The sequence below is a fragment of the Rhinoderma darwinii genome, chromosome 2 (genome assembly GCF_050947455.1).
Source record: "Rhinoderma darwinii isolate aRhiDar2 chromosome 2, aRhiDar2.hap1, whole genome shotgun sequence".
Taxonomy (NCBI): domain Eukaryota; kingdom Metazoa; phylum Chordata; class Amphibia; order Anura; family Rhinodermatidae; genus Rhinoderma; species Rhinoderma darwinii.
The window spans coordinates 434,805,208-434,821,267 of NC_134688.1; the positions used below are offsets into that span (position 1 = coordinate 434,805,208).

Below are 16,060 nucleotides of genomic sequence, written 5' to 3' on the forward strand. Positions count from 1 at the left end.
CTTGACCCCACAGTTCTTTTGCTATATTTAATGAAGTTTGTCTGTGAAGATGAAAATCTACTTTTTTTCTGAAAAAATATAAAAAAAATATAATTTTTACAAGGAATAAAGAATAAAAAGAACCCCACAACTTGTAAAGCTATTTCTCCCGATTACGGCAATACCCCATATGTGGTAATGAACTGCTCTTTGGACCCACAGCAGAGCTCAGAAGGGAAGGAGCGCCATTTGACTTTTGGAGCGCAGATGTTGCTTGGTAGTAGTTCGGTTTGGGGTTTTGCTGTTATTTCAGTTTATAATGTGGGGGCATATGTAATCTGGGCAGAGAACATCAGGGCATAATAAGAGGGTATAATAATGGGGTAAATAAATAATAATTCATAGATATGTGGCCGGTGTCGCACTGATAAATGGTGCCAGATGTTATCCGCTTTTGGAACGCTCTACACAATTTCTGTCGCTATATTCCGAGCGCCAGAACTTTTTTATTTTTTCTCCACCAGAGCTGTGTGAGGGCTTATTTGTTCCGTTATAATCTGTAGTTTTCATTAGTACAAATTTAGGGTACATCATTTTTTATTTGATTTTTTTGGCAAGCAAAGTAACAAAAAAAACACATTTTGACAATGTTTTTTGTTTTTGTTTTTTACACTGTTCACCGTGCACTATAATTTACATTTTACTTTATTATGCGGGTCGATACGATTACGGCGATACCATATGTATATAGGTTTTTTTATGTTTCCAGCAAAGTCGTGATTTCAAGTAATCCCATCTACATGTTTTGCGGAATTGTTTTGCACGTAAATTGACCTGCAGTGTAGATTTTAAGATCTGTAGCATGTCCATTCATCTTGCATTTCTGTCTCAGAATTGTAACAGACAAGTTTATATTTTAAAAAAAAAAACAGCCCCAAAATCCGCAGCATAAAATCCGCTCCGTTTTCCGCATCAAAATGCAAAATAATCTGCACCTATAAATATATCAAAAACCTCAATATTATCTGGAGATTTTACCTGCATTTATCTGCGATTTTAAAGTGGGTTTCTGTATCAAATTCCACAATTTGTGCTCGTAGTCTTACGGGAAATGCTCTATTCCCAGAATTGGCATATATACAGTATATTCATGTGATAATGGCTGTGACTAATTGTGGTGGCATATTTGCACTAAATGCCTGTATGTCACCTGCTCACGTACAACGCAAGCATCTCCTGAGGCAATTTGCACTTCTAGGGTAAAAGCAAGCCTAATGGAAACCAAAGCTGTTAGAAGCAAGGAGGGGTTAATGAATTACTGCACAATCCAAATGTCAAATATAGTGACAGACCTGCTATTCTGGAATCTAGAAAAACTAGGTGAAAGCTGTAAGGCGGGATTCACACGACCGGGTCGTTCCCGAGCCCGAGTGTCGGCCGGTAAAATCGGCCATTTTGCCCGGCCGGTTTGCATTAAGTTTTGCATCCGTGCCGGGCCGGGCAGATCCGGACAGTGACATCAGCGGCAACTCCTGAAGGGGAATCCCCATGTGTTCGGGGATTCCGCTTCAGGAGTTTCCCCTGATGTCACTGCCCAGATATGGACAGAGACATCAAGCGCTCTGTCCAGGAGCGGAATCCCCGAAAACACGGGGATTCCGCTCCTTCAAGGAGCTAAAGTGCGGCTAGCACATAGCAGAGCGGGGAGATACCTCCCTGCTCTGCTATAGTGGCGTCGCTACAGTAGCAGCAGCCGCAGCAGCTGCTAGCGCCGCCATGGAAGGTGTCGCTGGGCCAGGGTACTTTTAAAACAAGCAGGGGAAGGGAGCCAGCGCAGCGCTCCCTTCCACCTGCTGTACACCCCGGCCCTGCCACACAGTGTACAGCGATGCCATTCGTCAGAATGGCATCAACTCTTCCTCCTCACATGCACTCTGCGCTGTGAGGAGGAGGAGATAGAGCGCAAGCTCCGGAAAACCCGGCCATCACTCGGGACACATCCCGGTGATGGCCGTGTATTACCCGGCCCCATAGACTTCTATGGGAGCCGGGCGGCCGGGTACCCGGGCGAAGATAGAGCATGTGCTACTTTTTGACGGCCGGTTTTCCCGGCCGTCAAAAAATCGGTCGTGTGAATAGCCGCATTAGGGGTCTATTATTCCTAATGCAGCCGGGTGCCGGCCGATTTATGAACGGCCGGCACCCGGCCGGGAAACCCTGCCGTGTGAATGAGGCCTAATAGCGGTTGTCATAGTAAGTTTCTGTCATCCACAAGAGGAAATAGAAACAGTTGAACTGTGTATATAAAACAACAAGAAAACAACTCAAGCGGAGAAGAAAAGACAACGGCCCTATGCACACGATCGTATTTTTCATCCATCCGTAAATACTGTCCGCAAATACGGATCCGTAGTCATTTATAGTCTAGGGATGCACGATGCATCGAAACTTCGATACTCTCCATCCCCAAACAGTTCGATACCGTTATTTAATGTATTTCGATACTTGCTGTGCGGCCGCACAGCTCAGTATTGTAACACGTGAATGTATGAGAGCGGAGCTGCGGCTGTGTGATACAGTCATTGCTGCGCTCCGGAGTCCTGATAACAAGTGCGCGGGGTCAGGATGATGTGATGCGGCCGGCGCTGCACTAATGAGCGGCGGCACTGAAAACAGAACATTGCAGGCGCGCTACAAAACACCCCCATGAGTGTCTTCAGTGCCTGAACCGTCGCTCATTAGTGCAGCGCCGGGCGCATCACCTCATGCTGACCGCGCACGCAATTCCTGTCAGGAGCGGGGCAATGACTGTATTACCGCAGCCCCGCTGGCGGAGATCAGAGAAACCTCTCATCTCCGCCGTTATTCCCGTGAATTCTGCGATCAAAGCGGACAATACACTGCAATACAGAAGTCAATGAAAAACGGCTCCAAAAACGTCCCAAGAAATGTCCTGCACTTCTTTGACGCGGGCGTATTTTTACGCGCCGTCTTTTGACAGCGACGCGTAAAATTACACCTCGTCTGAACAGAACATCGTAAAACCCATTGCAAGCAATGAGCAGATGTTTGCAGACGTATTGGAGCCGTCTTTTCAGGTGTAATTCGAGGCGTAAAACGCCCAAATTACGTCTGAAAATAGGTCGTGTGCACATACCCTTACAAAATGCTTTACTATTAAAAATAAAGCAAAAAAGCTACACATATTTGGTATCGCCGCGTCCGTAACGACCCCGACTATAAAGCTATTACATTATTTAACCCGCACGGTGAACGCCGTAAAAAATAAAATTAAAAAAACAATGGAAAAATTGCTGTTTCTTGTGAAACCTGACTTAAAAAAAAATTGATAAAAAGTGATCAAAAAGTCGCATCTACTCCAAAATGATACCGATAAAAACTAGTCATCCCGCAAAAAAAAAAGCCCTCACACAACCGCATCGGCGGAACAATAAAAAAAGTTATGGCTCTTCAAATATGGAGACAAAATAAAATAATTTTGAAAAAAAAGGGTTTTTAATGAGTTAAAGTAGTAAAACATACAAAATCAAAACAAATTTGGTATCATTGCAATTGTAACAACTCGTTGAATAAAGTTATTGTGTCTTTTCTACCCCCCCCCAAAAAAGTTAATCAATAAATAATATGTACCCCAAAATGGTGCTATTAAAAAATACAACTTGTCCCGCAAAAAAGCAAGACCGTATACAGCTATGTCGACGCAAAAATAAAAAAGTTATAGCTCTTTGAAAGGGACGATGGAAAAACTTAACATGGCTTGGTCATTGGGGCCCAGAAGCAGGGGGAAGGGGTTAAATGCCGCGGTTGCTATTAACTGCGGCATTTAACGGGTTAAACAAGCGGGATCGCGCACGAGCTGTAACAGCCGACACACTCGTCCTATGGAGCGGGCTCAGCCTGTGAGCCCGCTCCATACCCCCCAACCCGACGTGCGCCGTATATATACGGCGGATGATGGGAAGGGGTTAATTAAATAGATAGCATCACATGCGGTCACACGGAGCCGCACTGACTGCAATATGGGTTCTTACTGCTGAAGCGAAATGCAGTCCGTGTATTTCTGCACCTGAGGCCTTAGCGTTCATATACAGAGCCACATTAAAGCACCCCTCCAGACCCTCCAGAAAAAAAATATATATATACATTGTTAATGTATAGTAAACCTAGCTTCAGCCCCACTCCTGAATGACCCGGCCTCCATTTTGGTCCCCCATTTTCCGCTTTTCAAGGTGGCCACCACAGTCTCAGACTTCGCTGTGGAGAGCTTCTTCAGAAGTCTGAGACTTGCCCCCACCCCCTCCACTGGAAGAGTGCTGATGATGTCGGCCCTGTGACTAGTAGCGCCGACGCCATCAGTGCTCGTCCATCGGAGGGAAGTGGAGGGGGTGATGGCGTGTTTAAGACTTCCAAAGAAGCTCTCTATAGGGAAGTCTGAGACTGCGGCGGTCATCTTGAAAAGCTTGAAAAACTCGTCCCGCAGTCCTGAGGCCTTATGTACATGAGCGGGTAGATACACAGAATTCAATATGTAATATGGTACCCATAGAAGTCTACGGGATCATAGTATAGATTAGAATCTATCCGTAATACGGTGGCACACAGAGTACCTACAGCTATGAAACACCAAACTGCAGGGAGTGCAGTTTTTGAAGCCACAACAAGGAGAGGATAAAAGGTAGGGGAATTATATATGAAAGATTCAACTTTTTTTTTAACCAAATCCTGGTTGTGACTTCAAAAACTGCACCAAAAAAACTGCACGGTGTGAATATACCCTTAGGCTACATTCAGACAGCTGTACAGGAGACACATATTTAGTGGCAAGAACGGGATTAGAAACGTTCAGAACAAGCAGAGCGACCTTTCCCAGACAAAATCTTATGGAAAGGTTTCGCTGCTTTTTCCGGACAGGATTTGTCCCCGTTCTTGGCATAAAACATACAGCTCCGCATGTAAAAACTATATTCATGGTACATGCAATTTTTTTTATTTTGTTTAAATGCGACAAATCCACACCTGTTTTCAGCCGCATTGTGTACCTTCATAACACACTTATTGGCATCTGGCCGAGAACGCCACCACCGTGATCAGGTCAAGCCAATTCTCTGCATATATTCCAGAGCTTTATGAAAATAGTATTTGTTGCCTATTGCAACCAATCACAACACAACTTTCCTTTTTCAAGAGCACTATTTGAAATAAAAGCTGCGGTATGATTGGTTGCCATGGGCAACAAAGACAGTTTTCATAAATCTCCCCCCTGGAACAAGCTTGTGTGCGCCATTTTAAGTACCAAATGTAGTTTACGTGGTCAAAAAAAGCTTTTATACGCATGGCCCTCTATGTATCTTACACTATATCCCGAGACTAAAGGTCGGTTTACACGGGCAGATTTCTGCCCATAATGAGCGCCAATCGACGATTTAACAAGTTGATCTGCGCTCGTTCACAGGTCTGATGCTTTACTGTACGGAGATGAAGGATTGTTGATATGATCGTTCGGTCCCGATCAGTTTACATCGCTGTCGGCAGCACATCCCGTTTACATGGCGAGGTGCGTAGTCGACAGCGATGATTTTATAGCTTGCATAGACGATGTGATCAGCTGCCGAACGAGCATATAGTTCCCGATTTACTTGGGCCAATAATCAGAAATAAGCGTTCGTAAGAACGCATGCTTGGCCCGTGTAAAGGCGTTGTCCCCGTAGTGCTATAGCGTGTACATGGGGGTCCATCCATGTCCTTATCCCGTCCATATGGGCAAGGTGTAGATGTATGTAAACAAAATGCTTCCCAAAGTTTCTGTTTACCGGGATATTATAGACACCATATACTGCTACAGAGAACATATCATGAAACAGATGTGACATATAAAATACATTTATTTACGTCAAAATCATCTAAAACATTGCCCTATAGTCATCAAAATCACCGCAAAATACCAAAACAAAACTTCAGCAAACACCAACCAGAGCTCCCCCCCCCTCTATCATGACAAGGACCCTTTAAGAAGCCAAGACACAGACAGAGCGCCACTTCACCCAAACAAGAGCCTATGGCTTTGTAAAACTTCTGCCACAGGATGCCATTCACAGCTTGTCCCCAGGGCCCGGCACACAGACAATGAGATGGAACACAAGCCGTTTACTCAGCTCCTGTCTGCCTGCAAACAATGGAGCACAGAAGAGGAGATCTTTCCCCAAAATACACACACATGCCTGGGCTAAGAGGACCAAAGAGAGGCAAAGGAACTACGCCATGTAGGGGAAGCTCACAAGCAGCGACCACTTCACCAACTATGTGACATGGGGTGCAGAGGACAGGAAGCCCCTCAATGCGGAGTGCTATAGGTCTGGGAATTAACCCGTTAGTTGCCGGGGGGGGGGGGGGGACTTGCTTTCTTGTTTATGCTGGGGGGAGGGTTACTTGGTCACTTCAGTTATCACAGCAGGGGGTACAGGGGGTGCAATGTGGCCTGTGCTCTAGGTCCTGGGGGCCTGCGGTACTTACTTGTTCTGCAGATGGCTGTGTGCAGGGACTATCCGCTAGCAGCACCATAAAGAGGACGAATGAGGGAGGGAGCAGCTCTGCTCTATACAGATAGACTGCACGCCGGGACGGAGGGAGGCGCCTGGATGAGGGGCTGGCTGAGACATGGTGGGGGAGACTGGAACAATGTTACAGCGCAGTGGAGTGTGGCAGGAACTCGCACAAAGGGGGGATATCCTGTGCGAGGAAGCCGAGGCTCAGGGAAGGACGAATGGAGGCTTCAAAGGGATGTAGGATGTTAGACACGGGCGTCTCCTCTGTACTGACGTGGTGCTGGATACAGCCAGGCTTTATGTGACAACCACGACACGGCCACCAGAGAAGTTTATAATATCCAGAACAGGGTCCTGTGGTTGAAATTGCATTACAACTATCAAATTTGCATGGCTTTGGTGTTGCGTGAGGTGGCTTTGGCGCTTTCGGTGTTGCGTGAGGTGACTTTGGCGCTTTTGGGTTAGCGTAGGGTGGCTTTGGCACTTTTGGAGTAGCGTGATATGTCTTAGGCGCTGGCTACGCTGCTTTCCGTGTCCTATGTGGGTGGCTTTCGTGTTTCTGAAACCGCAGAGGTAGACTTTGCCACTTTTGGGGTCGCGTGGGGGGGCTTTAGAGCTTTTGAAGTCGTGTGGTTTTGGTGACTTTGGAATGGCATGAGGTGGCTTTGGTGCTTGTGGCGTCGTGGGTGGCTTTGGCTCTTTCGTATTTGGCTATTTTCAGAAGTTTTTGAGTTTGCGTGTGAACATACCCAGGTTTCAAAACTGCTGAAAGAGCGATATAGGGGAGGGCATTGCCAATATACCTGTGCTATCGGTCATGCAAATTGTATGACCGAGAAATTGACGTTTGATTCACCTGGCGCAGCGGTCGCCAGTTTCACACTCAAAGCAGAGAGGTGGGACTGGCAACGTGCAGGAGCACTTGTATATCAAGTGCCTGCTTTAGTAGCTATCACGGCACCGGGGGATTTAAACCATGTTTTCAAGTCAAAAGTTATGTTTACAATGCCCTGTATTATGCCGTTTGAGGCCTCAAAACTGCTGACAGATTCCCTTTAAGACTCCGCTAGTCTTAAGAAAAATCAAGCTGGAGTAAGGCGGGATTCACACGAACGGGTCGTTCCCGAGCCCGAGTGCCGGCCGGTAAAATCGGCCATTCTGCCCGGCCGGTTTGCATAAAGTTTTGCATCCGGGCCGGGCAGATCCGGACAGTGACATCAGCGGCGACTCCTGAAGGGGAATCCCCATGTGTTCGGGGATTCCGCTTCAGGAGTTTCCCCTGATGTCACTGCCCAGATATGGACAGAGACATCAAGCTCTCTGTCCAGGAGCGGAATCCCCGAAAACACGGGGATTCCGCTCCTTCAAGGAGCTAAAGTGCGGCTAGCACATAGCAGAGCGGGGAGATACCTCCCCGCTCTGCTATAGTGGCGTCGCTACAGTAGTAGCTGCTAGCGGCGCCATCGAAGGTGTCGCCGGGCCAGGGTGATTTTAACAAGCAGGGGAAGGGAGCCAGCGCAGCGCTCCCTCCACCTGCTGTACACCTGCTGTACACCTGCTGTACAGCGATGCCATTCGTCAGAATGGCATCAACTCCTCACATGCACTCTGCGCTGTGAGGAGGAGGAGATAGAGCGCAAGCGCCGGGAAACCCGGCCATCACTCGGAACACATTCCGGTGATGGCCGTGTAATACCCGGCCCCATAGACTTCTATGGGAGCCGGGCGGCCGGGTACCCGGGCGAAGATAGAGCATGTCCTATTTTTTGACGGCCGGATTTCCCGGCCGTCAAAAAATCGGTCGTGTGAATAGCCCCATTAGGGGTCTATTATTCCTAATGCAGCCGGGTGCCGGCTGATTTATGAACGGCCGTCACCCGGCCGGGAAACCCTGCCGTGTGAATGAGGCCTAAGATGCAACAATTTTGTTAAGAGGTACACCCTGTTAATAATTTTTCGGATCTTTGCTGTCTGTGCGCCACTGAATGATTTCTACGCCAGCCGGAATCAGACGTAGATTCTGTTATAATTTGCACCAGCTTCTGCCGTAAATTAGAATAAATTAATCGAACTGAGGATGACCACGCCCCCTTTCAATACGCTCCGCCCACTGTTTAAAAGGTTTTTAGAGCGGGGTGAACGGACCAATAGTTGCAATTTTTGTAAAATTCGGCCTGTTTGCCACGTTTCTAAACCAGAAAACTGGTAGAAATATTGTTCGATTTCCCCCCTTGGAGTCATTGTTAGGGCCAGTTCACAAGAGTTTTTTGACGCGGAAAACGCGCCAAAAAAAGTCCGAAAATGCCTCCCATTGATTTCAATGGGAGGCGGAGGCGTTTTTTCCTGCAAGCGGAAAAACCGTCTCACGGGAAAAACAAGCAACATGCCCTATCTTCGGGCGTTTACATCTCTGACCTCCCATTGACATCAATGGGAGGCAGAGAAAGCTTATTTCACTGCGTTTTTTGCCCGCGGCGCTCAATGGCCGCGGGCGAAAAACGCAGCAAAAGCCAGAATTTCTGTCTGCAAAAAACTGTGTGAACATAGCCTTAAATAAGACCATCTAGAACATTTAAAAATAAATGTTTGTAATGGATTCATCCTATAAAATATTTGCTTGGCTAACCAACCTTTCACCTGTACTGATGAAAGCTCAAGGCAAAACAAATATCAGTGCTACACCTGCTTCTACCTGATCTTCTCAGAACTGTGGAATATAAGGGGGTATATTCACACAGAATTTGCAGAATTTTATGCGACTGAAAATCAGTCTTCATCTGAATAGGGTTCTTTCTACAGCGTGTACATGGATTTCTGCAAGTCGTTTTCATATGAGTAAGAGCGTCGAAGAAATGTCTCCCAACAAATCTCCTGCGTGTGAATATACCCTTAGAATATGTTCCCACAGGCAGAGTTCCCTGCAGAATTTCTGTAACGCATTCTGTGCGGAAATGATGCAGCGTTAACAGTAGCAAAGTGGATGAGGTTTCTGCAACTCTCAGGTTCACGCTGCAGATAAAAACCGCAGAAAAGTAGTGCGGAAAGTGTTCTGCGGTGCGGCTTTCAAATCTGCAGCATGTCCATTTATGCTGCGCGTCCTCAGCGGAGATGTTGCGTGTTTGGGCCATGAGCTTGAATGAACATAAATTCCGCGCTAAAATACGTAAGTTGAGTTTTGATGTGGTTTGTACAGCATTTATGCAGCGGAAACACTAAAAACCGCTGGAAATCTGCAGATGCACAAAGTTTTCTACTTTTAATGCTTCACACTAAAATCCACAGGTAAAATCTGCAGCGTATCATGCCTGTGGGAGCATACCCAAAGGCTTCATGCACACGGCTGTGCCCGTAGTCACGGTCCGCGATTACGGGCACTGGTGGCCGCGGACAGCCACCTGCATTTTCGGCCAGTGTTCCCATACAAAGTGGAGTGCGGTCCATAAAAAGCAAAAGATAGGACGTGTCCTATATTTTGCTGAGGCTTTCTACAGCCCGAACACGTTCCCACAAATATACGGGAAGGTGTCCGTGGTGTCAATAGAAGTGAATTACGTCGTGTGCATGGGGCCTAAGGCTGGGTTCCCACAGGTCGGATACGCCTCATAAAAGTACGCTGTATATCCGACCTAGAACCAGCAGTGAATTCTGCCCAAAAACTGCACCAAATTGTGGTGTGGGTTTTAGGGCGAAAACTCCACTGCGGAAACCAGCGATTGATAAAAAAAAAACTATACTTGCCTCGGGCCATTGTCTAGGCGACGTGTCACTCTGGTGTCGGTGCAGTCTGGCCTCCTGTGATTGTCTGCAGCAGTCACATGGGATGAAACGTCATACTTGCTAGGGTACTGTCGATTCCAGTGTTAGTGGAGCCGGGTATCTGCTTATTCGGGCTGATTGAGGAGGAATTGGTTTCACCACACCTCCGCACGTGTCTTCGTGAGACCTTGTTTATGGCCCGCAAGGCAATTGCACTTAGATGGATGAATGCCCGTCCCCCTAACAAAGCTATGTAGATCCAACTGGTAAACACAGCTATACCTTATGAACGTATAATTTATATTCATAGAAACCGACCTGAAAAATGTAACTGGATTTTGGATAGCTGGTGTAACTCGGACCTTACGTCTAACTCTGGGACGGAGTTATCAGTGGCTATTAGAGGGATCCATACATGAGCACTACCGGCCTCCACTGATCTAGGTAGGATATGAGGGACGTTAGCTGAACATCGTCACTACAGGGGGTATCTATATCTATATACCGTACCGGATGTCCCGAGATGCATATGTCTTTGACTGATTAAATTACTGAACCCCCCCCCCCCCCCCCTGCTCACTTTTCTTATTTTGGAATGTTCATATTTCATTGGGACATGCATGTAGCTGGTCAGAACTTGGTAAAAGAGATGTATTTTTTTATTTTTTTCTCTTTCTTTTTCTCTTTCTTTTTCTTTTTTTTGTTTCATTTCATATAAGTTGCTATGAATCTTGTTATGTACTTAATGTAACACTAAACAGTTTCTTTATATGCATATATTCTGGACATGTCCGCTGCGCGGGGGTCCAGCAGTTTACTGTGTTAAAGTGTTTATATGTCTCCTTCAATAAACTGAGTTAAAAAAAAAAAAACTGCTGCGGAACTGCTTTTTTTTTCTGCATTTTCGCCAAAATAAAAATTGATAGAAATTAAACGATAATGTATTTGTACCAAAAAATGGTACCTACATAAAGTACAACTCGTCCCGCAAAAAAACAAAGTCTCATACAACTACGTTGTGCAAAAAATCAAAGAGTTATGAGCGTCGGGATGCAAAGAGGGAAATCTAAAAAAATTGCTCTGTCCTCAAGACCAAAATTGTCCGTGTCCTTAAGGGGTTAAGTGCGGATTTAAAGAGGATCTGACATGGTTTTTTGTTTTGTTTTTTTTTAAAACGCATACCACTCCTTATTCCTGGTGTCCTTTTTATTCCAGCGCTGTATTAATTTTTATTTTTTTAGCCCTCCCGTTGTCCAGCTACTGCCACTGCTCCTCTTGGCGCCTAATATGCTAATTGTGAGTAAAGGTACATAGAGGAGGAAGAACTCATCTCTCTTCAGTAGGCGTTTCCTCCTGCATCACTATAAGGGCTGATTCAGACGAACGTTGCGTTTTTGCGCACGCAAAACACGCAGCGTTTTGCCTGCGCAAAAGCCACTTGACAGCTCCGTGTGGCAGCAGCATATGATGCGTGGCTGAGTGGTTTTCGCGCAGCCGCCATCATTATGACACTCCATTTGGATGTTTGTAAACAGAAAAGTACATGGTGCTTTGCTGTTTACATTCATCCTTTTGACAGCTGTTGCGCGAAACAGCCAGTTCGCACGGAAGTGCGACCTGCGTGGTTTTCACGCACCCATTGACTTGACCCAACGCCGAGATATTGAACATGTCGCGCTTTTTACGCAACGATGAAACGCTGCGCAAAAAGCACGGACTGTAAAGGATCTGCCAGGCACAGCTTCTGTGTTAACGCCCATAGGTAATCAGTCTGCCCCTGCTTCTATGTCTGTGAGACTGACTCCATCTTCCACCACTCAGGATGGCAGGCTTAGGAGTAGGAGAGCCTATCACAGCCTGGCCAGACGGAGCTAGCTCCCGCCCACTGTCTATTTATACCTGCCTTTCCTGTTCCTCCTTGCTTGTGATTCTTCTCGTTTGGTTTCCTGGCCCTGCTGCAGCTTCTTGTACTATTGTCCTTGCTTCATATTGACCCCGGCTTGCTGACTACTCTCCTGCTCTGCGTTTGGTACCTCGTACACTCCTGGTTTGACTCAGCTTGTTCACTTCTCTTGTTGCTCACGGTGTTGCCGTGGGCAACTGCCCCTTTCTCCCCCTAGCTATGTGTACCCTTGTCTGTTTGTCTGTCGTGCACTTATTGAGCGTAGGGACCGTCGCCCAGTTGTACCCCGTCGCCTAGGGCGGGTCGTTGCAAGTAGGCAGGGACTGAGTGGCGTGTAGATTAGGGCTCACTTGTCTGTCTCCCCACCCCCATCATTACTTTGACTGTCTGTACTGCCCCATAGACTTCTATTGGTCCATGTGAGCCGCGTGAAAACCACGCGGCCTGCACGGATGCAATTCCCGTTCGTGTGAATCCGCCCTCACGCTGTCTAATCTGAGAGGACAGCCTTAGGCCGGTTTCATACGAGCGCGTGCGTTTTGCGCACAAAAAAAACGTGGCGTTTTGCGTGCGCAAAAGGCACTTAACAGCTCTGTGTGTCATTAGCATATGATGCGCGGCTGCGTGATTTTCGCGCAGCCGCCATCGTTATGACACTGGATGTTTGTAAACAGAAAAGCACGTTGTGCTTTTCTGTTTACAGTCATAGTTTTACTGCTGTTGTGCGAATCACGCGCGTCCCACGGAAGTGCTTCCGTGTGGTACGCGTGATTTTCAAGCACCCATTGACTTCAATGGGTGTGTGATGCGCGAAATATGCACAAAGAACGGACATGTCGCGAGTTTTACGCAGCGGACTCGCGCTGCGTAAAAATCACGGACTGTCTGCATGGCCCCATAGACTAACATAGGTCCATGCGAGGCGCGTGAAAATCGCACGCTTTGCACGGACGTATATCACGTTCATCTGAATAAGCCCTTAAATGGCTGGGATTGGAGCAGTCTTGACCGTTACAGCGGGGTGTCAGCTGTATATTACAGCTACCACCTGCTGCAATGGCGCTGGCACAGCTCCTTTGCGTGCGGCATATATTTACCAGACTGTGCCTGAAGTACAACCTGTCCACGCCGTAAATGGGCAGTGCGAGATTCGGAATACCATCTAAGTTCGTCAAAAGATAACTTTAGTGGGGGACTAAGAGCTTGGATGTCCAGCAATTAGTAAAACAACCCATAAGGATTCCATGTGCCACCATACATGGTCTGGGAATGTAACTTGCCATGTTTATGGACCCTACTAGTTTAAGGGTGTTCATTTTGAAGCAGGAGAGCTGAATGCTTTCCACACATCCTTGCCGCTGCTAATCTTTGGGCAAAATGATAGAATCCGCCTGGGATATCTTATCTGGCCAATGTATTTTCCCCTGTGCCCACAAATACCTGACAAAAGCCACTGATCTGTTTTCATGCTTACACCTTTCTAATATCTGTGGGCACCTTCAGGACCGTTCAAACTGTAAGGCTATGTTCACACAGGGTGGATACGCTGTGTAAAAGCACACAGTGTATCCGCCCTAGTTGCCGCAGGGAATTCCAGACGAAAAACCGCACCAAATTGTGGTGCAGTTTTTCGGCCGGACTGTCCGTGGTGGAAAACTGCATGTAACCATGGCGACGTGTCCCTCTGATGTCCTGCAGCCTGGCCTCCTGACTGCTGCAGCCAAAAACAGGCTGCAGCGGTAAAAGGGGTAATACGTCATCCCAGGAGGTCGGCCTGGACGAGAAGCACAGAATACTGGGTAATTGTACAAATTAATTTTTTTCTGAGTTGCGAATTGCGGCTTTTCTGCCACAAAAATCGCAACATCTGCTATTTGTTGCAGGTTTTACCTCCCCATTGAATTCAATGGGGAAAACCCCCAACAAAAAAGCAGCGTTTACGTAAATACAATTGACATGCTGTGGATTTAAAAAAACGCAACACAGGTCCATTTTTGAGCGTTTTTTTCCGCTTATCGCTTACGCAGCGTGTGGATGAGATTTGTTCAAATCTCATCCACGTTGCTGCTATCGTATTATGATGTGGATTTTCCACAACATACTCTGTTGCGCAACATCCGCAGTATTTACGCTATGTGTGAACCCAGCCTAAAGATGTGTTCACACATAGGAGTGTCGTTTAGGCTTCTATGAATACCTTTCTTAAAAATTACCACTAATCTCACTTGAGTCCTGTTTGCAAGGTTTTCTGAAACCATAAAGTGAAAATTGCTTCACCTATAAATAATGGTGCTGTTAATTATAGCTTTTACAACACAGAAGTAATAGAAAAATAACACAAGATGATAAACAAACCAGTGTCATTGACTCATAATTAACCCCTTAACGACCGCCAGATAGTGTTTCTACGTCGGCCGTTAAGTGTAGTTCTTCAGAAGCGCCGCCTTTTCACGTTGACACTTCAGAAGTTTTCCTGCATCTGGTGGGGTGCTCCTGAAGCCCGTGCTGTTGCTAACAGCTTCGGGCTTCAGGGCTTAAATCGGAGACCACTAGCAGTGGTCTCCGATCATGTTTAACCCCTCAATAGCGAGTGCCGCATCTGAGTGGTTGTAGAGGGAGGGGGTTCCTCTCACCCAACCGGCATCCTGAGATATAATCGCGGCGTACGGATGGTTTATATGGCAGCCTAACAAAGGCCCCTAGGTCTGCCTTTAGTAAATGCATGTTAGGCCGTGCAAGAGGCATAAGGATATGTTCACACGCAAACTCAAAAACATCTGAAAATACGGAGCTGTTTTCAAGGGAAATCAAATCCTGGGTTTCAGACGTTTTTTAAGTCACTAGCGATTTTCGCTGCGTTTTTTACGGCCGTTTTTGACTCTATAGAAAACAGCTCCAATGAAAAAGGGCTCCAAAAACATCCCAAGAAGTGACCTTCAAAACGGCCGCTTAAAAAAACAGCCCATCGGAACAGAATGCCGTTTTTCCAATTGAAATCAATGGGCAGATGTTTGGAGGTGTGATGCTTCCGATTTTTTTCGGCCGTTTACAGCCCGAAAAACGGACGAAAATAGGCCATGTGAACATACCCTTATACACCAACAGGCAATAATACAGTATTGCAGTGTATTATAAAAGCGATCAAAAGATCGCACAGTAAAGTCACCTACAGAGATTAAAACAAGTTTAATAAAGTTTGTAATAAATAAATAAAAGCCCCAAGTAAAAAAAATATAAAAACCCACTTTTTCCTTTACAAAATGCTTTATTATGGGAAAAAAAGTGAAGTTACACATATTTGGTATCGCCGCGTCCGTAACGACCCCAACTATAAAATGATTGCATTATTTAACCCGCACGGTGAACTCTGCAAAAAATAAAAAACTACCAGAATTGCGGTTTTCTGTTTATCCTGCCTTCAGGAAAATTTGATAAAAAGTGATCTAAAAGTCGCATGTTCTCCAAAATGATACCAATAAAACAACAAGTCGTCCTGCAAAAAAAAAAGCCCTCCTACAGCTATGTCAGCAGAAAAAGTAAAAGAGTTATGGCTCTTAAATATGGCGACACAAAAACAAATAATTTAGAAAAAAAGTGTTTTTATTGTGTAAAAGTTGTAAAACACAAAAAAAATATATAAATTTGGTATCACCGCAATCGTAACGACCAGCTAAATAAAGTTATTATGTTGTTTATACCACACGGTAAACAATGTAAATTTAAGACCCAAAAAAGTGGCGGGATTTCAGGTTTTTTTCCTATTACCCCACCAAAAAAGTTAATAAAAGTTATTAATCAATAAATTATATGTACCCCAAATTGGTGCTATTAATAAAATACAACTTGTCCCGCAAAAAAA

At 45.9% G+C, this 16,060-nt stretch overlaps 1 protein-coding gene across 4 annotated transcripts in view; it reads right to left on the minus strand.

Annotated features, from left to right (window-relative positions):
* ST3GAL6 (ST3 beta-galactoside alpha-2,3-sialyltransferase 6) overlaps positions 1-6,686 on the minus strand; it is a 141,376-nt gene extending 134,690 nt beyond the window's left edge. For 3 of the 4 annotated variants that reach the window (XM_075850903.1, XM_075850901.1, XM_075850902.1), the window contains exon 1: positions 6,511-6,686. The gene's annotated coding sequence lies outside the window, so the exon portion shown is untranslated. The remainder of the gene's footprint in view (positions 1-6,510) is intronic. The other variant, XM_075850904.1, reaches the window with a different exon arrangement.
* Between the last annotated feature and the right edge of the window lie 9,374 nt (positions 6,687-16,060).